This window comes from Scleropages formosus, chromosome 10 (assembly GCF_900964775.1).
Source record: "Scleropages formosus chromosome 10, fSclFor1.1, whole genome shotgun sequence".
NCBI lineage: Eukaryota > Metazoa > Chordata > Actinopteri > Osteoglossiformes > Osteoglossidae > Scleropages > Scleropages formosus.
In genome coordinates this window covers 7,571,660-7,591,172 of record NC_041815.1, presented here as the reverse complement: position 1 = coordinate 7,591,172, position 19,513 = coordinate 7,571,660, and the positions used below count along the sequence as shown (strand labels likewise).

The 19,513-nt window shown below is 47.8% G+C and overlaps 1 protein-coding gene across 4 annotated transcripts in view; it reads left to right on the top strand.

Annotated features, from left to right (window-relative positions):
- Positions 1-17,999: 17,999 nt before the first annotated feature.
- The window catches only part of bcl9l (bcl9 like), a 33,255-nt gene continuing 31,741 nt past the window's right edge, over positions 18,000-19,513 (top strand). For all 4 annotated transcript variants that reach the window (XM_029255490.1, XM_029255483.1, XM_029255489.1 and 1 more), the window contains exon 1: positions 18,000-18,550. The gene's annotated coding sequence lies outside the window, so the exon portion shown is untranslated. The remainder of the gene's footprint in view (positions 18,551-19,513) is intronic.

The following is a 19,513-nucleotide window of genomic DNA, read 5'->3' as shown; positions in this document are numbered from 1 at the left end:
ATGGTACCAAGTATAGCTCTCAGTGCACGCTGTGGTCTTCTGAAGCTTGGCAGCAGTTCTTGGCCCAGATGATGTGTGTTCTTGCCAGAATCCTATAGATCCTTTCTGGAGTTGGGATGGGGGGTAAGCATTAGCCAACATTTGAAGACCGATGCCTGTTGTGGTCAGATAAAGTAAAGAAAAAAAATGAAGGAAATTACTGATCATCTCTTGCTGTCAGACGTTCTTGGACTTTGAAGAGGAGCTACGTTTGCCTGTGTTGTTCCCTCTTGAAGAGGTTCTCATAGATGCCATACAGTGAATAACACAGCACTAGGTTGTGGTTCTGGTACCCAGCAATGTTCTCCTGCCCAGTCAACTATGTTAGATCCTTTCATTCTAAATAATTCCATATTGGAGTATATGAGACAACAAGATGGTTTTTTTAAGTTTTTTAATTCCCCTATTGTCTTTTCAACAAGTCTTAACTTGATTTGTATTCTTACACCCGAAATTTTCTTGGTTTATGCCTTGCTATCTCTCTGTCACCTGATTTCTGACTGTTTTTGATCAATCATTTTGTCAGAACTGGCACTCATCTCAAGTGTTTTGTCCATTGCTGGATCGTTACCTACAATTTCTTCTGAGCCTAATTTAAAGAATGCACACAGTTTACAGTTTTCCATTATGTGACCAAAAGAAAAAAAAATGGGACTTGGAGACAATGTGTCCATTACAACAATATGTAATTCCAGCATAACAATTTTATTTGACAGCTAAAGGCTGACTCATTTAATAACTGCATTTCCACAATAGTTTGCGATGGAAGGACACTTGGCCCAGTTTCCTTCCATAAAGTGGATACACTAATAGACCGCTGAATACATTTGCTCAGGGATGAGAAGACCGCAGTTCTACATAGAATCTTGATGTGTTTGACCTGATCTGTTGCTTTAATAGCAAAACTGAAATCTGAACCCGTACAATCTTAACACGATGAGCAGCCGGCATCACTGCAATGTTGATTTAATGAGTACCACACTTACTTTGAAATATAACAAGCATGAAAAGTTTGAGTCCCCCCCCTTGTTCTCCTTGAGGAATGGTTAATGCATACCCAGTTACACTAGCTTTACTGGTCACAGCTGAGAGTGAATTTTGAACACAGCTAAAAAAAAACCAAAAACCACTGAAGAGCTTTAGAGACACAGTAAATACACTAATTAGCCAAAACATTAAAACCACTGACAGGTGAAGTGAATAACATTGATTATCTTGTTACAATGCCACCTGTCGAGGAGTGGGGTATATTAGGCAGCAAGTGAATGGTCAGTTCTTGAATTTTATGTGTTGGAAGCAGGAAAACTGGGTATATATAAGGATCTGAGCAAGTCTGAAAAGGACCAAACTGTGATGGCTAGACGACTGGGCGAGAGCATCTTCTTAACGGCAGATCTTGTAGGGTGTTCCCGGTATGTAGTGGTTAGTACCTACCAAAAGTGGTCCAAGGAAGGACAACCGGTGAACCCGCGACAGGGTCATGGGCACCTACGGCTCACTGATGCGTGTGGGGAGTGAAGGCTAGCCCATCTGGTCCGATCCCACAGAAGAGCTACTGTAGCACATTCTGTATATGCCAACTTTTTTTGTTTTATCAATGAGGAACTGTAGCCAAAGTAAGGAACTGAGCGATGCAACATTGACTAGCATGCAAGAACGATCCTCTCTGTGATGTCACTGAAAGGAGTGAAAACCTGTTAACATGGCCAGACTGATTTCACTGAAGATCAAGTACTTACTAAGAAATAATCATAATAGCTAAGTAAAGAATGAAAGACACTAGATGTGTTGTGGTTCCAACCACAATAAGATGAGAAAACGTAATTGCTAAAGTACAAATGGGAGGTGCAACAGAAAAAGAATTAAAGCTAACCTGTGATTTTCACACTCTAGCTGCCTTAAAGTTGCAGAAAAACATATGTTTTTGTAGTCCCTTTCAATGCATAAAATGCCAAATAATGCTGATGAAAACAGCAATGATAAACCTGCAATATGTGCCAAAGTCATATAAAGTAAATCATACATACTGCCACAATTTGCCACAACAGAACAGGACTGGGTCAGAACACCCAAGAAATAGCAAATACATACACATAAAACAAGGGCAAAAGACTGCAGTATTTCACAGTGGCAACCGTGTAGCACTATCTGAGAAATTTCTAAAGGGCTCCAAACATTCCAGAATTCATGAGAAAGATTACGTAGATCCAATGTAGTGAACCTTGTGGTTCTAAAATGTAACCGACGGTGGACAATAATGGTGTTAAAGCCAGATCATAGTCAAGATTATCTTCCAGAGTGACCGGGAAGAGTAATCATTGGAACATTGTGTCTCAGTGCCCCAGTTCCATATGACCATCGTTAGCGTGACTCCGTTTCATCCAGAACGTCAAGCTGCACGAAGTAGAAGTTGACCTTGGGTTCCGTGTCGGTGTGGAAGAGGGCTTGACAGGTGTACAACCCCCTGGCATCTGGGGATACCCTCTCAATGATCAGGGAGGACGTGTTGGCGAGGATGCTGAGCTCTCCCAGAGTATCGGCCAGTGGCTGCACCTTAGCACCATGACCGTAGTTGTAGACCACGGCACGGCTGCCCTCCGTTCCTGGCTTGGTGTAGCCCCAGATGTAGATATCTGGGAGGCTGGAGCCACATGACAGCATGACAGATTGGCCTGCAGCAACTTCAGTCTTGGCCCATATGTAATCCACTTCCTCATGGTTCGGGATTTCCAGTCCTTGAGGTGGTCACGGAAACAGGCAGCGTCAGCCAGTAAACACGCATCGAAGAACACCGAGCTTGTTTTAAATTTCTGCCCAGTCAGTATTAAGATGGAAGTTGTAACCCTAACCCAAATCCTAAGTTGTGCTGATGCTTAGTCAGCTGTGGGACGAGTACAGTGTCGGACCAGGTAAACAACCACATGTCTTGTGCAGGAAAAGACAGGTATTCCAGTTCCTTACCATAGATGAGAATGGGAAGCAGGCTCAGAGTCAGGGAGAAACAGGCCCCCCTTTCTGCTCCAGTCCACATGGTAACGGGCGATGCGGTAAACTCTTGTGGGGGTGGCAAAAAGGAGGGAAGCCAAACAAGAAAATCTTGGACAAAACAGGCAGCTGGAAAGTGTCGGAACGTTGAGCCGGTGCCGCTGGCCCGAGCCGGAAGACCTCACAGCAACCACACACAGAGCGGCTGAGTAAGCTGGTCGAACTGAGGGAGTGTTCTTCAAACCTCGATCGGAATCGCCTGAATGTTTTATAAAAACACTGCCTCTCTGTCTCTACAGTCCGCTTCTCGCGACGCTGTAATTGGTGGGATGGGCAGAACTGGTATACAGTGTCCTTCTTTCATCTATTATTGACTGCATGGGCATTGATGGCATCGGCTAGAGACTTCAGCCCCGGAGTCCATATCTGAAACGAACACCAGCAAAACGGAAGACGAAACCTTCCTGATACGTGCGTGCTCAGACTCCTCTTATTGGGCTCTCTCTTCCATGGACATAAAGTCTGATAAACAGAAGAAATCCACAGCTAAATACGCTCATGATGTTTTAAAGCTGAATTTGAAAAGCTCAACTTAAATCAAAACAACTGAGGAGCCTTCATCCTGTTTCTTAACCACTTTTACTCAGAGCAACCTCAAGAAAGGGATCGGAGATACCATAACTTGTGTCTGAGGACTGCCTGGTATTCCGAGGCTGGTACTGGCAGAAGGAAGTGCTTCTTTTGCGAACCTTGCTTTGGTGAATTTGTTGTCTGGTCTTCATCCTTTCCTTGGTTCAGTATTTTGTAGCTTAAGCGCAGAAGACCCCCACCGAGGAGCTAAGGTCACCTCGTCCCTAACCTACCATGGTAAGCCAGAGGATGTGCTAAAACACGGTCTTTGCTACGCCAGCAAGGTCTCCTGCGGTGCCATCACCCACGATTCTTTTCGCTGCCCACCCTGTCCTATGGTATGCCACATGCCAGAAAGGCTCGCAGACCTCAGTGCTGTCAAAGCCCCATCCAATGAAAGTGCTTGTTAGCAAACATTTGGCATTTCGGATTTTCTGGGATAGCGCTATTTATGGAGGACGGCTAGAGGACTGACAAATGCAATAAAAGACACAAATTTAAACAACATGGTCTGCGAGTGATATATTGGAAGCGAGGGAGGTGGGGCACGGGCTTGAAATTCAGAAATGCGGCCAGAGGGCCTGGATAAAGATGAGAAGGTTCCTCGTATCGCCATTTACGGCCGACAAATGTGTTTACTTACGGTATTTGTCTGGTTGTTTATGAAGTGCAAGCTGGGTGTGTACTCCGGCATCCAGTTTGCAGAAATGCTAATTTAAAATTTGCTTTGGCTCACCGAATTCCAGTATAATTATAGCCTTTCTTTGACATTTTGTAATAATTGAAACTTCACTTACACCACAGTTTAAGCCTCTTGGTTTTCGACAATCATTTTATCAAATGGACTATTATTGCTATTATTATAAATTGTCATAAGGGGTTTTGCACCAAAGGAAGGGTTTATGATGCCAAGTTGGGAAACAGCACAAAAAGACCAGAGAGAAGGGGGACGTGCCAACAATGGACACTTGCAGAAGTGAAGGAGAAGCCCTAGTAGGACAAGTGTCCAGAAGTATAGGAGTCATAGGGCAGGGAGTCATAGAGCACATTTTTTCTTATTTATGTCTATAAATTGATACACATGGTGGGGCAGGGAACGGGGATATAAAAAGAAAGGGGAAATACGCATGATCTGTAATTAGCAGGAGCAGGAGTGCTTGTGGAGCTGGGGAGGGCAGGCTGCCCGAATTCCTTCACAGTAAAACACAGTGAATATCCCGCGCTTGAACCACCCGGCATGGCGCAGCTCCGTTCGTGGACAGCCGTCACATCTACAGCACAAAGAGCAAGAGGAGGGCGCGAGGGGATGCTGATGGGGGTTTGTCGGGGGGGGGGTGCAGTGGGAAAATTTGAGTTGACGCAAGCAAGAATTTGTTTTTGAAGTATATGACAGGGTAGAAGAGATAGAATAGGCAACTTAGAGGGATTTGCGTCTTATCGGTCACCTGTCTGCACGGTAAAGGGTTTCAGGTGCAAGGTGTTCTCTCATGGGTCTGCGGGGACACAGTCTGAGCTGGCAGAACATCAGAGGGAAGGGCTCTAGAGAGCAGAGGCAGCCACACCACCACGCTGGAACCAGGGAGCACACCCCTGGACAGGCCAAGATGGAACCATGGAAAAATTCTTATTTATTATGGACAGGATTTGTCAGAGATAGCATCATCCTTCACTTGGTCCAGACTGAAGCCGGGACAGTGTGGGGGTAAAGACGGGTGCTGTTATTACTGCAAATTTGTTTGTGGTCGGATCACGTGTTGGTTTTGTGTGGGATTACCCCGGGTGCGCGCGCTTCTCCGTTAGTCGAGCGAGCGGCCCAGAGAGCTGCCGAGAGCAGGGAATGCCGGCCGTCCCAGACCTCAGCGGTGCCTCACGCTGGCTGCAGCTGCGTGATCCTCAACACTCCCCACCACCCTTCGTATTTCCTCCGTTGGTTCTGTCGCAGACCACACAGCAAGGTTGCGGGGGGTTTTGGAGCAGGAGAGGAGCAAGAGCGGGAGGGGCCGTGAAGCTGCCGAGCTGGTTCGAGACCCCCCCCCCCCCCGGATGTTTCTGTTCCATCATCATTCATCTGCCAGGCCTGTGGGGGCCCTGCTTCACTTCTCTGGCCTTCCACCCACCCCAGAGCGCGTAGAGCGGCGCTCGAACCTCCGCCTCCATAACCAACATTTCGCTCAGAGTCGCGCCTTTGGGAGGAGGGTGTGGGCTGATCCTCAGACAAGGGGACCGCTTGTCCGGCAGATGGGCAGAGAGAGAAGGGAGGCAACTCCAGCAGGCCGATCGTATAACATAAAAAAAAAAAAAACTCGACAACCTCGGACCGCAAACCAGAATGTCACCAGATCCTGTCCACGTCTGAATAATTAAAGAGGGTTGTCGCCACGGCTTTGGGGGCCGGTCACATTTCTCTTCCCGGCAGACGAGCCACGGCCAACGGCAGAAAGGCGTCCGCACCCATGCATTAATCATGAGTCTCTCAAATTACGGTGACACACGCCCACGCCCTTCCCCGCACGCGGACGTGCAGTAAACACAAACACGCAGAAGCCCACACCGTACACAAAGCCTCCGAAGCCGATCTTCCTGGCTCGGGCTTTGGTGGAAGCAGCCAAGGTTCAAACGCGGTAGAACAAGCCAGCTTATGAGTAAGTGGGGCAACTGAGAAACACATAAATAGCACGTTATCTAGCTCTACGGGGGATCTCGGGCCCTGAAAGGGATGCTGTTTATGCAAAGCCCTTCTGTTCTGAACTACCGCTCGGGCTCAGCCGTGAACCGGGTGACGGCCTGCTGCTGGGAGGTCGCGAGCTTCGCTGCGAGGCCGACGGCGGCAGGGAAGCAGGTGGAAACTCACTCCGCGGCACTTTTGTCCGAGTAGCGCCTCTCCGTGCTCCGGTACGGTGGTTCCCGAACTTCTCTGATGGCGACCCCGAGCGCGGTTTTGTCCTGGCCAGGTGATCGGAAACGCTGGCACGTGCTGTGCGCATTCATGCAGTTCCATCGAATTATTTAGCAAATTGGACAAAGTTCCGAAGAAGTTTTACGTAGCTCCTTGCGTGATGAACATTGGTTCATACGGTGGAAAGTAAACTGACCGTACTCTAGAATCACGCATCTGCGTCTAAGTCCCTCTTCCCGCCGATGTACTGCTTGCATCGTATTTTCCATGAGATGTACGTCGCTCTGGAGAAAAGCGTGCAAAATTAAGAAACGTACGCGTAAATCGTGATGACTCCGAACGGACACCGCATTTCCGTGATCGTGAAACTTTGCAACACGATCAAGTATTTCTTTATCGGCTACCACGACGCTGCTTCGTCTGCGGGCGCACCCGTTTAAGATCACAGAAATTATGGCGCTGAGATGAGTGCTACTTCACAGCATCCTCGCTTGGCTGCCTGCTGCATGAGTAGTGAAAGGACTTCAGCATCATTGTTATGTTAAGCACATATGGATGCTGAAACTCTCACACACACAGTCTGAACTGCTTGTCCTATTTGGGGTCACAGGGAGCCAGGGCATAAGGCTGGAGGGGGAGGGGACACACCCAGGACAGGAGAGGATGCCAGTCTGTCGCAAGGCACCCCAAGCAGGACTCGAAGCCCAGGACCACCAGACAGCAGGACCTGGTCAAACCCACTCTGCCACTGCACCTCCTATGCTGAAACCGTTCTACTTTAATTACATTTATTTAGCGGATGCTTTTCTCCAAAGCGACTTCCAATGAACTCTATGTCGTATTCCCTTTTTGTGTCTCCCTTGCCCAGTTTCTGTGTTTTAATGGCTTTCACGCTCTACCTGATTCTCCGCAGACTCTGTTTAACCGTGACCGAAAGAGTTACCGCTTTATTTTGCGTTTCCCTGCTGTAGCGTGATGGAGCAGTGTGCACGCAGACAGGCGGTCACGGGACACCGCCTCCTCGGTCTCCACAGGCTACCAGCTCCTCTTTATGGACCGTTGTGACCCCTGCTGAGAGAACACTAACTCTCTGCTCTTAATAAAAGAGTGATTGAAGAGCTGTAATACTGATGTGCTGCTTATGGTGTTCATTTGTTCAGCCACTTTAAATCACAAGGAGGTCAAGTGAACAGACAGAGCCCAGGTGTCGCTTACCTCAGATTCATAGATCCTTTTGGAACTTCATGCTGCCATATGCTCCATTTATGCATATTTCACATTTATTCATTTAGCAGACTCACACACACACAAACACACACACACACATTTTCGGAACCGCTTGTCCCATGCGGGGTCGCGGGGAACCGGAGCCTACCCGGCAACACAGGGCGTAAGCCCAGAGGGGGAGGGGACACATCCAGGACAGGACGCCAGTCCGTCGCAAGGCACTCCAAGTGGGACTCGAATCCCAGACCCACTGGAGAGTAGGACCCAGTCCAACCCACTGTGCCACCTCACCCCCCTATTTACCAGACACTTTTCTCCAAGGCAACTTCCAATGAACTCTATGTAGTGTTACCAGCCCACACACCTTATTCACCATGGTGACCTACACTGCTAGATATACTGGGTCACTCATCCATACATCAGGGAAACACACTCTCTCTGTCATTGTCACTCACACACTATGGGGGAACCTGAATAGCATGGCTTTGGACTGTGGGAGGAAACCAGAGCACCCAGAGGAAACCCATGTCTGCAAAAAACATGCAAACTCCACACAGACTGAGCAGGGATCACTTTTATTTATTTTTTTTATCTCCGGGCTTCAACAATATGAGCAATCATTCTGAACTTCTCCATGCCAAAGTTTTGAGACCGTTTTGACTTTCGCTGCACGGCAACAAGCTTGTGCAAGAAATGCGTTTCGGGAGAACCGATGACTCGCCGTTACCGAGACGCTCAGTTTGACATCAGTAGCATAAACAAGAAAGTGCTGGCACACTACAGCTGAAGTCCATCACGCTCTCAGAGAAGATGGCCACTCAGAGGTCTATTGCATTCAGAAGTGCCCTCTTTGTGCTGCAGGGTGGGTACCAGGGTAATAAGAAGAAATATTTCTGACCTCAAAGCATTCCCCATTGTCTCTATTTTTACTCAGTGATGATGGCAGCCTGTTCAAGATACACAAGCCAGCAGATCCCAGCAGACTTCCTTTAAAGGGAAGCGGACAAGATTGTGGACCACACTAAGGCACTGAGCGTGTTTTGGAGGAATCAGGTGGTATGACTGAGGTAATAAAGCCTTGAGTCTTCGGAGATAAGCAATCGGAAGAGTCTCTGTTGCCGGTACACTGCTGTGTTTGTATTGCCTCATGAGTTTCTCCCCTATCTGAGTCCCCCCACGCTCTCGTTCAGCCGCGAGCGTGTGCGCCGGTGGGTGTCCTGGCCAGTTTGCAATTTTATGTAATTATCCTTGAAATTTAGCTCTGATCCGGCTGATTCTGCAGATAAACACCCCTGGGATGAAGGACGAGCGATTATGCTTCTGTCTGAGATTTGCGAGGAATTTGTGGGCCTTTCGAAGGTGCCGTCGGCCGCTCGCGCGCTGATGGCGATCCATCGCATTTCCCGAAGGCTGCGACCCATCCTCCTTGTGGGAAAGGCAGTCCAGGTCTTAAAACCTCACTTAACCATTTAAATGAGTTAAAAGGGTCACAATGCAACGTTCTGTCCACATAACTTATACAAATGGAGTTCATCTGAGGTGATCAATTAACTTCTGAATGGGAAATGTCAAAGTTCACAATATAAGAATCAAATTGATTTTATTTACATTTAGCAGACACTTTTCTCCAAAGTGACGTCCGATTATCACTATGTAGTGTTATTAGGCCACACCTTCCTTGCCCAAAGTGACTTATACTGCTAGATACACTACTTATGCTCAGTCACTCATCTATCTACCAGTGAAACACAGTTCCCCTCTGTCACTCACTCACAATCTGGGTGATTTACAATTGTCAATCTACCTGAACAGCATATCTTTGGTCTGTGGGAGGAAACCAGAGCACTCCACACGGATACAAGAAGAACGAACTGCATACAGACTGAGTGGGGAGCAAACCCATATCCTCTCGCACTACCCAGGTGATATGAAACAGCTACGCTACTCGCTGTGCCACCGTGTCGCATTCATGAGTTTATGATCATGTGTGAAAACATACATGCGAACCACATGTCACTATCAATATTATAATTGACATTCTGATCTAAAGTGTAGTCTTGACACTGACAACATGACATGTTTTCGAGCGATACCATGACTTACAAAATGCTAGTTATAAAACTTGAGACTGCTCTTCTCTTGGGCTATTTTAAAATGTGGTCTTGGCTATGTTGGCGGGCACTGAACATAAAGATAGTAAGTTAGCCGAATAAAGAAATTCCTTGCACAGCATCCTTCAACGCCAAGAGCATGCGGACGCAGTCGAATACTTAAACGGGAAACAACGTAACAAAAAAAGTGAACCTTGAGCGTTGCTGACACCAGTTGCAGAGGGACCTGCCGCTCTGCCTTTGAAAGGCGCTAAATCCAAATTACTTCATTAAAGTACCCATCTGTACAGTAAACATTTAGAAAGAGAGAAAGTCAAACCTCTAAATCACATAACTGCTCCTCAACACGGATGATGCTAGACCAATAGACAAACAGACAAATGAGCGGACTTGCCCGAATGTCAGATCTCAAATGAAGCCCGTCTGGGTTAACCCCACTGCAGATGCGCACGGCCGCACGCGCAAATCCGTCACACACATTCTCATCCACATGCCCAGTATGGAGAGAGATGTCTCTAGGATGACCTGTCTAATACAGCTGGACGTGTCTTTAATGGAGAGGACTTCAGAGCATTACATTTTCTGCAAAACAAACTCGAACCCTGAAGTGCTTCGTCCATCTGGAAGCGGTAGAGGGCTTGTCTGAAAGATAAAACTGATATGAATCGCTTCTGGCAACTGGAAGATCCAGTCTGGAATCAATTAGAGAATAGGATTCTTGGAGTGGGGGGCATGGACAAATAAATTGTGTATGCTCAGCTCCGGCGTAGAGATGGATCTGAAAACAAACACACAGACACACACAAACACACTCGCATGATCCCACCCATGAAAGCAAATTGTGTTCTGTGATCTGTCTTGCGCAATGTCTGACCACAGATGGGATCGCACGCTCCGTGGTGTGAGCATCCAGCGCGTGGCCTTTAACAAGCCGCTGCCGGGACTCCCAGGCCAGGTTTCTTTGGCTGAGCTGCGCTCTGCTACGTCCGTGGTGGTGAGCTTCTGCCAAGGTTCGTAAAGCAGGCGGCCTGAGGAGTAGCTCATGTACCATCATGCATGAGGCCCGACACGGGCACAGAACTGTAGAAATGGCCGGAATTTTTAAGGAGGACATCAGAAGAGCAAGTCACATGACTTAGGACACCAGTAAGTCACGCTAGGTGTGTTGAACCACATGTTTCGGACATTTTCGTTTTCTGATTCGGTTTCGTAATAATATTTCGTTGAAGAAAGGGCGTAGAAATAGAGGTCATGACCTTTGCGTCTCCTGTGGTTGCTGTGGGAGAGGGATACAAAAGGCAGTAACGAGCACAACAAACGGGCAAAAACACTGAGACGCGCATCCTCAAAGAGGCTAAACAAATAAATAAATAAATAAATAAATAAATGCAAATGTAAGAGGCATGGACCACATAGACAACCCTATAACTCATGTACATACATCCCATATATTCCTTGATCCAAGCCAAGTTTTGAGCTCTCATACACTCCCTGAGAACGGTCACAAATACATATGGGTTCAAACTCCAAAACAGCTGCTATCCAGCTTGCTGGGTTGAAGGGGGAGGGGTGGGCGGCGGCGGGGGTGAAATGAATACGAAGAGCACAGAAGTGAAAGCATCGTGCTTAAAATGGAATATGGGGTGCTGTGGAGGGGTGTGGGCAGAAAGACAAAGGACTTTAATAGAAGCCATACACCATCGATCATGTACCGCTCTCAGAGAAATGCGCGGCCACAAGTGTATTCTGCTGCGTTCGCCGTGAGGCCTGTATGCCAGAACACCTGCAACTCATTCTTCATCACTCCGAACAATGCCTCTGCACCAAACGCTCTCTCTCCGTATCCTCTCGCAGAAATGGACGTCCCTTCCCCAAAACCCAAGGCTGTTTCCCCGCTCTCGTGCAGCGCGCGCAAGCCCGCCAACTTTTCCCAACTTTACATCGCCTGGTCGATAGCCAGGTGTGTGACTCAAGGCCAAGGATTTCATCCCTTTGCTATAAATTTAACACTCTTTACACACCCTGGAGGCAATTATGCATGAATATAAAGTATGTTTAATATTACATTTCGGTGACACGTGGGTAAAAACTGCCACTGTTGCAGTACTTCTGAGGGCCGTGTTATTAGCTATGCTGCGCTTTCGTGGTCTGAACCACACATATGTACCCCTCCTTTGAAATGTACACTGGAAACAAAGAATACTCATCTATCAGCAATTTATGGGTGTGTTTTTCATGTCATGGCACAAGAAAATCCTTAATTTATCGGATTGAAAAGTAGCTCAGGAGAGGGGTTCTACCGCCACCTAGTGGTCGGTGGGCCAACTTGCGTTTTCCTCGGAGCTCATCTACTGGTTCCCACTTGGGGGCAAAGAAAAAAACATGGAGAAATAACTGTACTCTGTTTGTACTTGCTGAACACACAGGTCACTCAGATTACAGCTGCGGGGCAAAGTCGGATCCGTAACTCGTAAAAATTACTTTATTCCTTTTATTATTTTTAGTCCCACATTTCGCTTGCTGCGGAGGCAGTCGGCGTCAAGGTTCAAGGTTCGCCCGAGAGCAACAAAAAAGGTGTCTGCAGGGAGGACATTCGGGGTACAGTGCTCTGTATGAACACAGTAACTGCATTAACACCTCTCTCTTTAAAACCTGACCGGTTACAACTCGTAAAGCACAATTCACAAGTTGGTCGTCTCGGACAAATCGACCCAACACAGTCAACCCAACGGAGACAAAACGAGGACAAGAAAACCTCAGACTGTGATGACGCCATTCCTGTTAAAATCTTGGCTTAACGTGGCAAACCAGTTATTGGCAAAGATTATTAAAAATGATGGTCTCAGATAAGGTTTCAGTCATAACCTGCTTGACAACATTCTGCATTGACATGTTTTAATTACGTGTGTAATTATAATATGGGCATCTGGTCACTTTCATCTGTACAGATGACATGGTTACCAATTACCGTTACTCTCATTCATTGACATTTTGTTTGTCTTCCCTGTGAGGCTCTACAGATGCCGAAATGCAATGGCCTTTAAATTCTCACCACACAATGCCAGTAAGGCAAATTTATGAATGAAAACAATGTTCCTATTTATGCACAGCTGCCAGTACAGCTCTGTACATTGAAGTCTAAAGACATTGTCTTTGCAGGAACATATTTGCCATCTATTTTCCTGTATCAGTCTTGATACTATTGGAAGCATCTGTGTGTGTGTGTGTGTGTGTGTGTGTGTGTCTCAGTTGGGAGTACTACTATACACACACATTTGTGTCTGCGTGGGGCAGGCGTACGATACAGTGCTGGACTCACTGAGCTGACTTCTTAGTTACCGAACCAATGGTTGGATATTGCTGTCACTATGGAAACTATTAGTTTCCAGGCAACCAGCCCATCATCTGCGGCAGTCTATGAGTCGCATCTAATTATGGGATCCCGACATCTCAGAGTGTTATGGTACGAAAGTCTAGTGAGAGCACTGTGAACGGGAAGCAGGGGAGGTAGGAAGGGAAAGGGAGCAACGAAAACATGTATTACGCCAGCATATGAGGATGTGCAGGAACATGCATTTGAAAAAGCGAGACAGGAATATTGCGCAATGGTAAAATTAAATCGCATGAACTGTACACTTTACCCTCAAATTCTCATTCGGCTTCACCCGTCTTAAAGAACGACAGCAGGCAACAGGTTTTTCATATGTGCTTGTTTTTATTTAAAAGCAGAAGTGGCGAGCATGCAATGCCTAGAAAAAGAATTGTAAGGATCAAATTATCACAGGACCTGTTAGACAAAAGCCTTTTAGCATCTTTATTAGTATGTGGAGTCAAAGGCGTGGAAAACCAGTGTTAGCAATGAGGAATAAGTGAAAACACCGGCAACGGGGAAGCGGTGGGTGGCATCGGAACAACAGGTTGCGGAAATAGGAAACACCGGGGCACGAGGCCCAGACAATATGCATGCAAACTGTGTGGTCTCTGCACATACGTGACTAGCGTGAGAAATATGCAAATCGTTTCCCAGCAGCCCTGTCGCTGTATATTTACAAGCAGGCTGTGCCTCGGGGCCGACATTACGAGGCAGCGACTTCGAGAGGGGTGGAAGCAACAGGAGCTGCAGCGACAGCCTGCAAGGACAAACGCACGGTTAAAACTGCCCACCTTCCATTTCACTGTCTCCCTGTGGCATGAATACGATAGCCGCGGACCCTCGCTGTCTCCGTGCCACGTCGGAGCCATGCTAATCTGGCACGGAACTGTAGGGGTACGAAGAACACTTAGACCACCTAGGCCAGGTGCTAATGATACAGCTCAGGGTTGTATTTTGGGCTCCTCCTCTCCCGTTCAGCGCCTGACCTTCCCCGTGTCTCGCTCGTTGGCCTCCTCAGGGGTATTCCTTACAATAAACAAGCTTAATCAAACTCGCGAGAGACAAATAAACATGCATCGAATCATCCGCCCTCCCCTCGGTCAATGCCACCCCTGCGAATCCCTCCACCGCCCACCATCATTCCCCCCGTACTAATTGAGCCCTGTTCTTAATTAGTCTCGGCTTCCACTTGGTAATTAGTTGCTCTTTCTTTAGACTGCCTCTGAAGTGCTTTCAGGCATTATCTTTTTGCGCAGTGTTTATAATTGTTCTTATTTAATATCGCTATGTTTTAGTCAGAAGTCATCAGCCTTTCAAGTAGGGGAAACAAGGAGCGATCGCTTGTGTATTGCTGGGCCATAATCTTGGCTTTTGTGCAGGTTTAACTGTCTCATTCCTGGGCTGCAGTCAGACCCCTGCTGCACCTTTCTCTCTGTCTCTGGTAGTTATCAAATTCCGTCACACTCCCTCTGAGGGTAAACCAATTTACATTCTTGTTTTGGCCTTCAAACCCTTTTTCCAGTTTCCATGACAACACGGCTTTCTCTACCTCTCCTTCCATTTCTCCCTCTGTGTATGTTTTATTCACTTCTGTATTCACTCCTTTCCGACTGACCTCTCTCCTCCAACCACAATTTTCATTCTTTGATTTTTTTTTGTGCCGCTTCCTCTCATCCACATTTTCTCTAATTTATCCTACCTTTGACTTTTGAAGAAAAAAAAAAACAGCAAGGTAAACAGAACTGGAGTAATGTTTTTAAATAAACCAACGGGATGTAAAGTCCTGTCCACAACGGTGCACCGACATTGTACGGTACTCATACTACTTGCATAGTAAAGATGACCTTTAAGAACATTTAACTAAGTGACAATGAATTTTATCTGTTTTTCATTATCCAATGAATGAACATTATCTTTAAAAAATTGGAGAGATATTGACTTGGCAGGGAAGCTGTATGTGCACAAACACACAGGCACACACACGAATGACTGTATGTCTTAGCGAAACTTCTCTAACTGCATTTCCTCTCTTCTTCACCCTGCCACAAGCGATTGCCTTTCTGTTATTTGTTCTCTTACTACGCGTGATATTTACCCATTGTGTCTCATTTTCAAAGTGCTCACTCATAGCCTTCACCCGTTCCCTACTTGAAGTCAAAGCACTCTCTCTCAAGGGCTGTTCACTGTAAAAAATAAAACCTTCTCTGCTGAACAAAGAAATGGATTTGTATTTAAAAAGGCAATTATGGCCCAATGAATAAATATGAAGAAAACAAAATTAGTTTTCAAACAAATACAGATTATTGCACAGACTTTTTGACTTACCCGTGTGTGTGTGTGTGTGTTTGTGTATATGGCGAAGGATTTTAGCTCATGCCCACATTTTCTCGAAAGGTTAAAAAATGGAAGGGAGGGAAACAACACGAGACTCATTACCTCATAAAATAATCTCCCCTTCACAGATTAACAAATTCTGTTTTTTCATAATGGCTTGCACTCAGTTTCATCATACACTTAAGGGTGTAATGAATGCCTCAAAATTGGTAAATACTCATAAACAGTATGCACAAAGTCTCTTCATATTAACATACGTCCAGATATAGGAATCCAAAATAATTTGGTAAGGGTTAGTATATCATCCCTTTGTTTTAGACAAGTACCGTCTATATGATCTTTAGCACAGATATTGTCAACTATATTTGTTCACATTCTTCATTTTCTTCTGACACCCTCTCACACACATATTAGCATTTACACTGTAAAATCAAAAATTAGCCCTACTACTGGTGGAGGACAGCTGACAGTTTGCCCTGAACCAGCAGGGGGGGTCCTTCCCTCAGAAATCATAAGATTCATAATGGACCCCCCCCCCCCCCAACCCCCCACTCCAGACCTGACCCTAATGATGACCCCCCACCCCGACCCCTTCTGGGTTGACCCCTGTCTAATGAGACCTGTTAACTGCAGTAGGCTCTCCACTGGCTGGAGGTCATTGTAGGATGCTTGTCCAACATCAGGGATGCGTATATAGCTGGACCCCCTAAATCAGATGAATATTACTAAGCAGGCAATAACAGTCCAGGACAACGCAGCCTTCAAGATGGAAGCCGAGCCCAACAGATCGACAGTGCGCGCCACACGGCAACCGGGAACTGTTCACCCAACAAACAGATGGGTACACCATGACTACGAATAACCACAACTGGTCTAATTTTCACTCGGACCGAAAATCGCTTGGCAAGCCTCATGTTTGGGTTATCAACAGCAGAGCATTGACATCACTATAAACACTGACAAATGTAGTTATTCTAACCAGTTAGAAAAATACACAAAACAGCAAACGTGTACACCTTCCAGTTGGGATTCAACTATTGTTTATTTGCAAACCATGTGTGCACCGAGTTCACTGGGTACGCTTCAGAATACAGAACGGCAAACACAACCATCATCGTGGCCATCACACATCGTGACCGAAATCGCGGTCAGAAGAGACCCTGTTTAAGTCTTCACCAACCCCTCCGGCAAGCAGCGTCCCGGTTAGACACTACAACCGGAAGGTTTGGCATTCAAATCCCACTCCCGCTTCACCTCTCAGTCAAGGCACCTACCCCGAATTAATACCACAAGAATAACCTCTTGCAGAAATAGGTGAATAATAGATTCAGGGGGATTATGTAAGACTGTGCCTCGGGTAAAGATGTCAGCGAAATAAAGGTTAATAATAATAATACCTTGCGGGCCTAGAGTAATTATTGAGTGTTTGTGCTTTGGAGAGCTGCGGCACGGCAGCTAGTCCGACGGGCCCGTTACTTTCCCCTTCGCAGAGGCGCTCCACAGGTGTGTCGACGCAAAGCAGAGAGAGTGAAGGTCTTTCTCAATAGCAGCGCGTTCTTCAGCGATGTCTTCGAGGGGAAAGCGGATTAATTCGTAACACGTCATACTGTAAAGGAAGGGCACGAATGGAAACGCGTGTCAGTGATTCGGAGCTCTGGCGTAACCCTCGAGGTCACCGCCACACACACACACACACACACACACTTTCAGAACCGCTTGTCCCATACGGGGTCACGGGGAACCGGAGCCTAACCCGGCAACACAGGGCGTAAGGCCGGAGGGGGAGGGGACACACCCAGGACAGGAGGTCACCGCCATCTTCGAAGATTTGAGGAAGGGTTTGGCCCCAGCGAACACCTGAAGCGCAAAGGTTCTGCAGGCCTCCTCAGAACCATTCACCCCCTGCGTTAATGTACACCCCTGACGTGAAATTGGAAAATAACTAGCCATTCGTGTAACTCATTTTGAAACGTCCAGTAAGTAGCTGGAGGAAATGAGTGGCTCTTCTTGGACTTTTAGGGGATGTTTCTAATGCGTACAGTGTGTTACAGTCGAGGAGAAAGGCTTTGTTTGGGGAAAATACAGAAGCTAATGTGGGCTCCACCTTTGCAATGAAATTAGCTGTCATGGTCGGGTACCAGCGCAGCACCTCAGATATACGCATCTTTTCACCTCAAATTCCTAAAGCGAAAGCCCCCTACTTGCCCCTCTTAAGAGACAATATATATAATAATGTGAAAATAACCACGCGTGTGAAGGCATTTAAAAGCTGTAACCGCTGATACTAAGCGCCAGCATCATAATAATTGTCACTGTGAGGCAGATGATGACTAAAGTAACAAGGGAAACGTCCGCTGGACGGTATTTCGGCTGTATTCGACTGTGTGCTTGTTGCTGTCCGCACGCTTTCCGTAAGACGGACATTTTGGTGGTGTCGTGTCGTGTCGTGTCGTGTCCCGAGCTCCGTTCGCTCCCACTGTCTGTGTCTCGGACTGACAGTCAGCTGGGGACTTGGGGACGCGGTGCGCGAGACGGCGCGAGTAGCACTACTGTGAGGTACCGCGCCACGAGCTGGCTGCGCGCGCCGGCGCCCACGGACTCTCCGTGACGAGCGGACCGCGCGCGCTGCCCTTCCCCATCTCCGGCGGGGGAGTCGTGCGCCGCGCTCCTCTCGGGGACGCGTCTTCCGTGTTCATTGGCAAACGCGCGTCCGCGCAGCCCCGTCCTCCTCGTCCTCATCCTCGTCCTCAGCCAGTCTGCGCGGAGTGTAGCGGCTGCGGAACCGGGGGATCCGAGAGCGTGTTTTCGTCGGAGAGCCGGAGGGACCTCGCGCCCGCGGCGGCGGCGGCGACTGCAACTAAGTGCGTGCGGCTCGCGAACGGCGGCCGGCGCGCGAGATGCGTGCTGGCTGGCGCTCGTGACCTCGGCCTTCGCTCGGACTCACGGCGGAACCGGGTAGGAAGAGCGCGCTAACGAGCTCCTGTGCGAGCGACAGTGTTCCGCCATGGGGTTACATGTAAAAAGCGGGTGTGTGTGGGCTGTTCTTCCCCACTGGAAGCGCTCTAACGAGGTGGGGAAATGGCAGCGGCGCTAGTACGTGCGCTGTCGTTTATCGCTCGGTTATCGTCGTCCCCCGATGCCGTGAGCGGGCCTTCCCCCGCGTGACCCCCGCCAGTTAGCGGCATCGTGATTTAAACTGGGAAATCTCCACCATGTCACGACGAGTCGCCGAGGCTGGCCGCGGGAGCGCGCCCGCTTTCTGTAAGCGAAGGCGACGCGACGGCGACGGACTCACGGTGGCAGCTAATACTATTAGTAATAGCTCTCTCGCCGGGGCTAGCCAGCCTCCTTCGGGCTGCACATTAATTCGCGCGAGCGCTCATTTTAATTTAGTCACAGTTTTAATTTAATTATCTGAAACAATACCCGGCAGTCAGAGTGTCTGAGAGCGAGCACTTAGAAAAAAGAAAGTGAAGCGGTTGGAGATGTGTGCGAGAGATTGTGGAGCGGGTTAGCTGTGTTAGCTGCCTATACGAGTCCATGAACACACACAGTTACACTGAGGGGAAGAATCGTATTGAAGTAATAATATATGATTCCGTACACATGACATGTTGTCAAGGGGGGGCATGTATATCCATTGTTCGAGTCAGTCGTTCGGTCAGTCAATGTATTTCCCTCGTGGGGAGGCGGCTAAAGAAGCTAGCGCTGCTAACACCGGTGCGGTGCGCGAGCTCAGTCACACACTTGACTTCGCCGGCGCAAGTTGCGGCTCGCGCCCGCGCGGAGTCTCCCTGCGCTCCTCGAGTCGCTCCCATTACCAGGACCAAGGGCTCTTTCTGCATGCAAAGCTTGGTGGCAAATGGCGTAATTGGTGTCATGCCGACGATCATACTCTGCCCTTTGCCGTAATGTCAT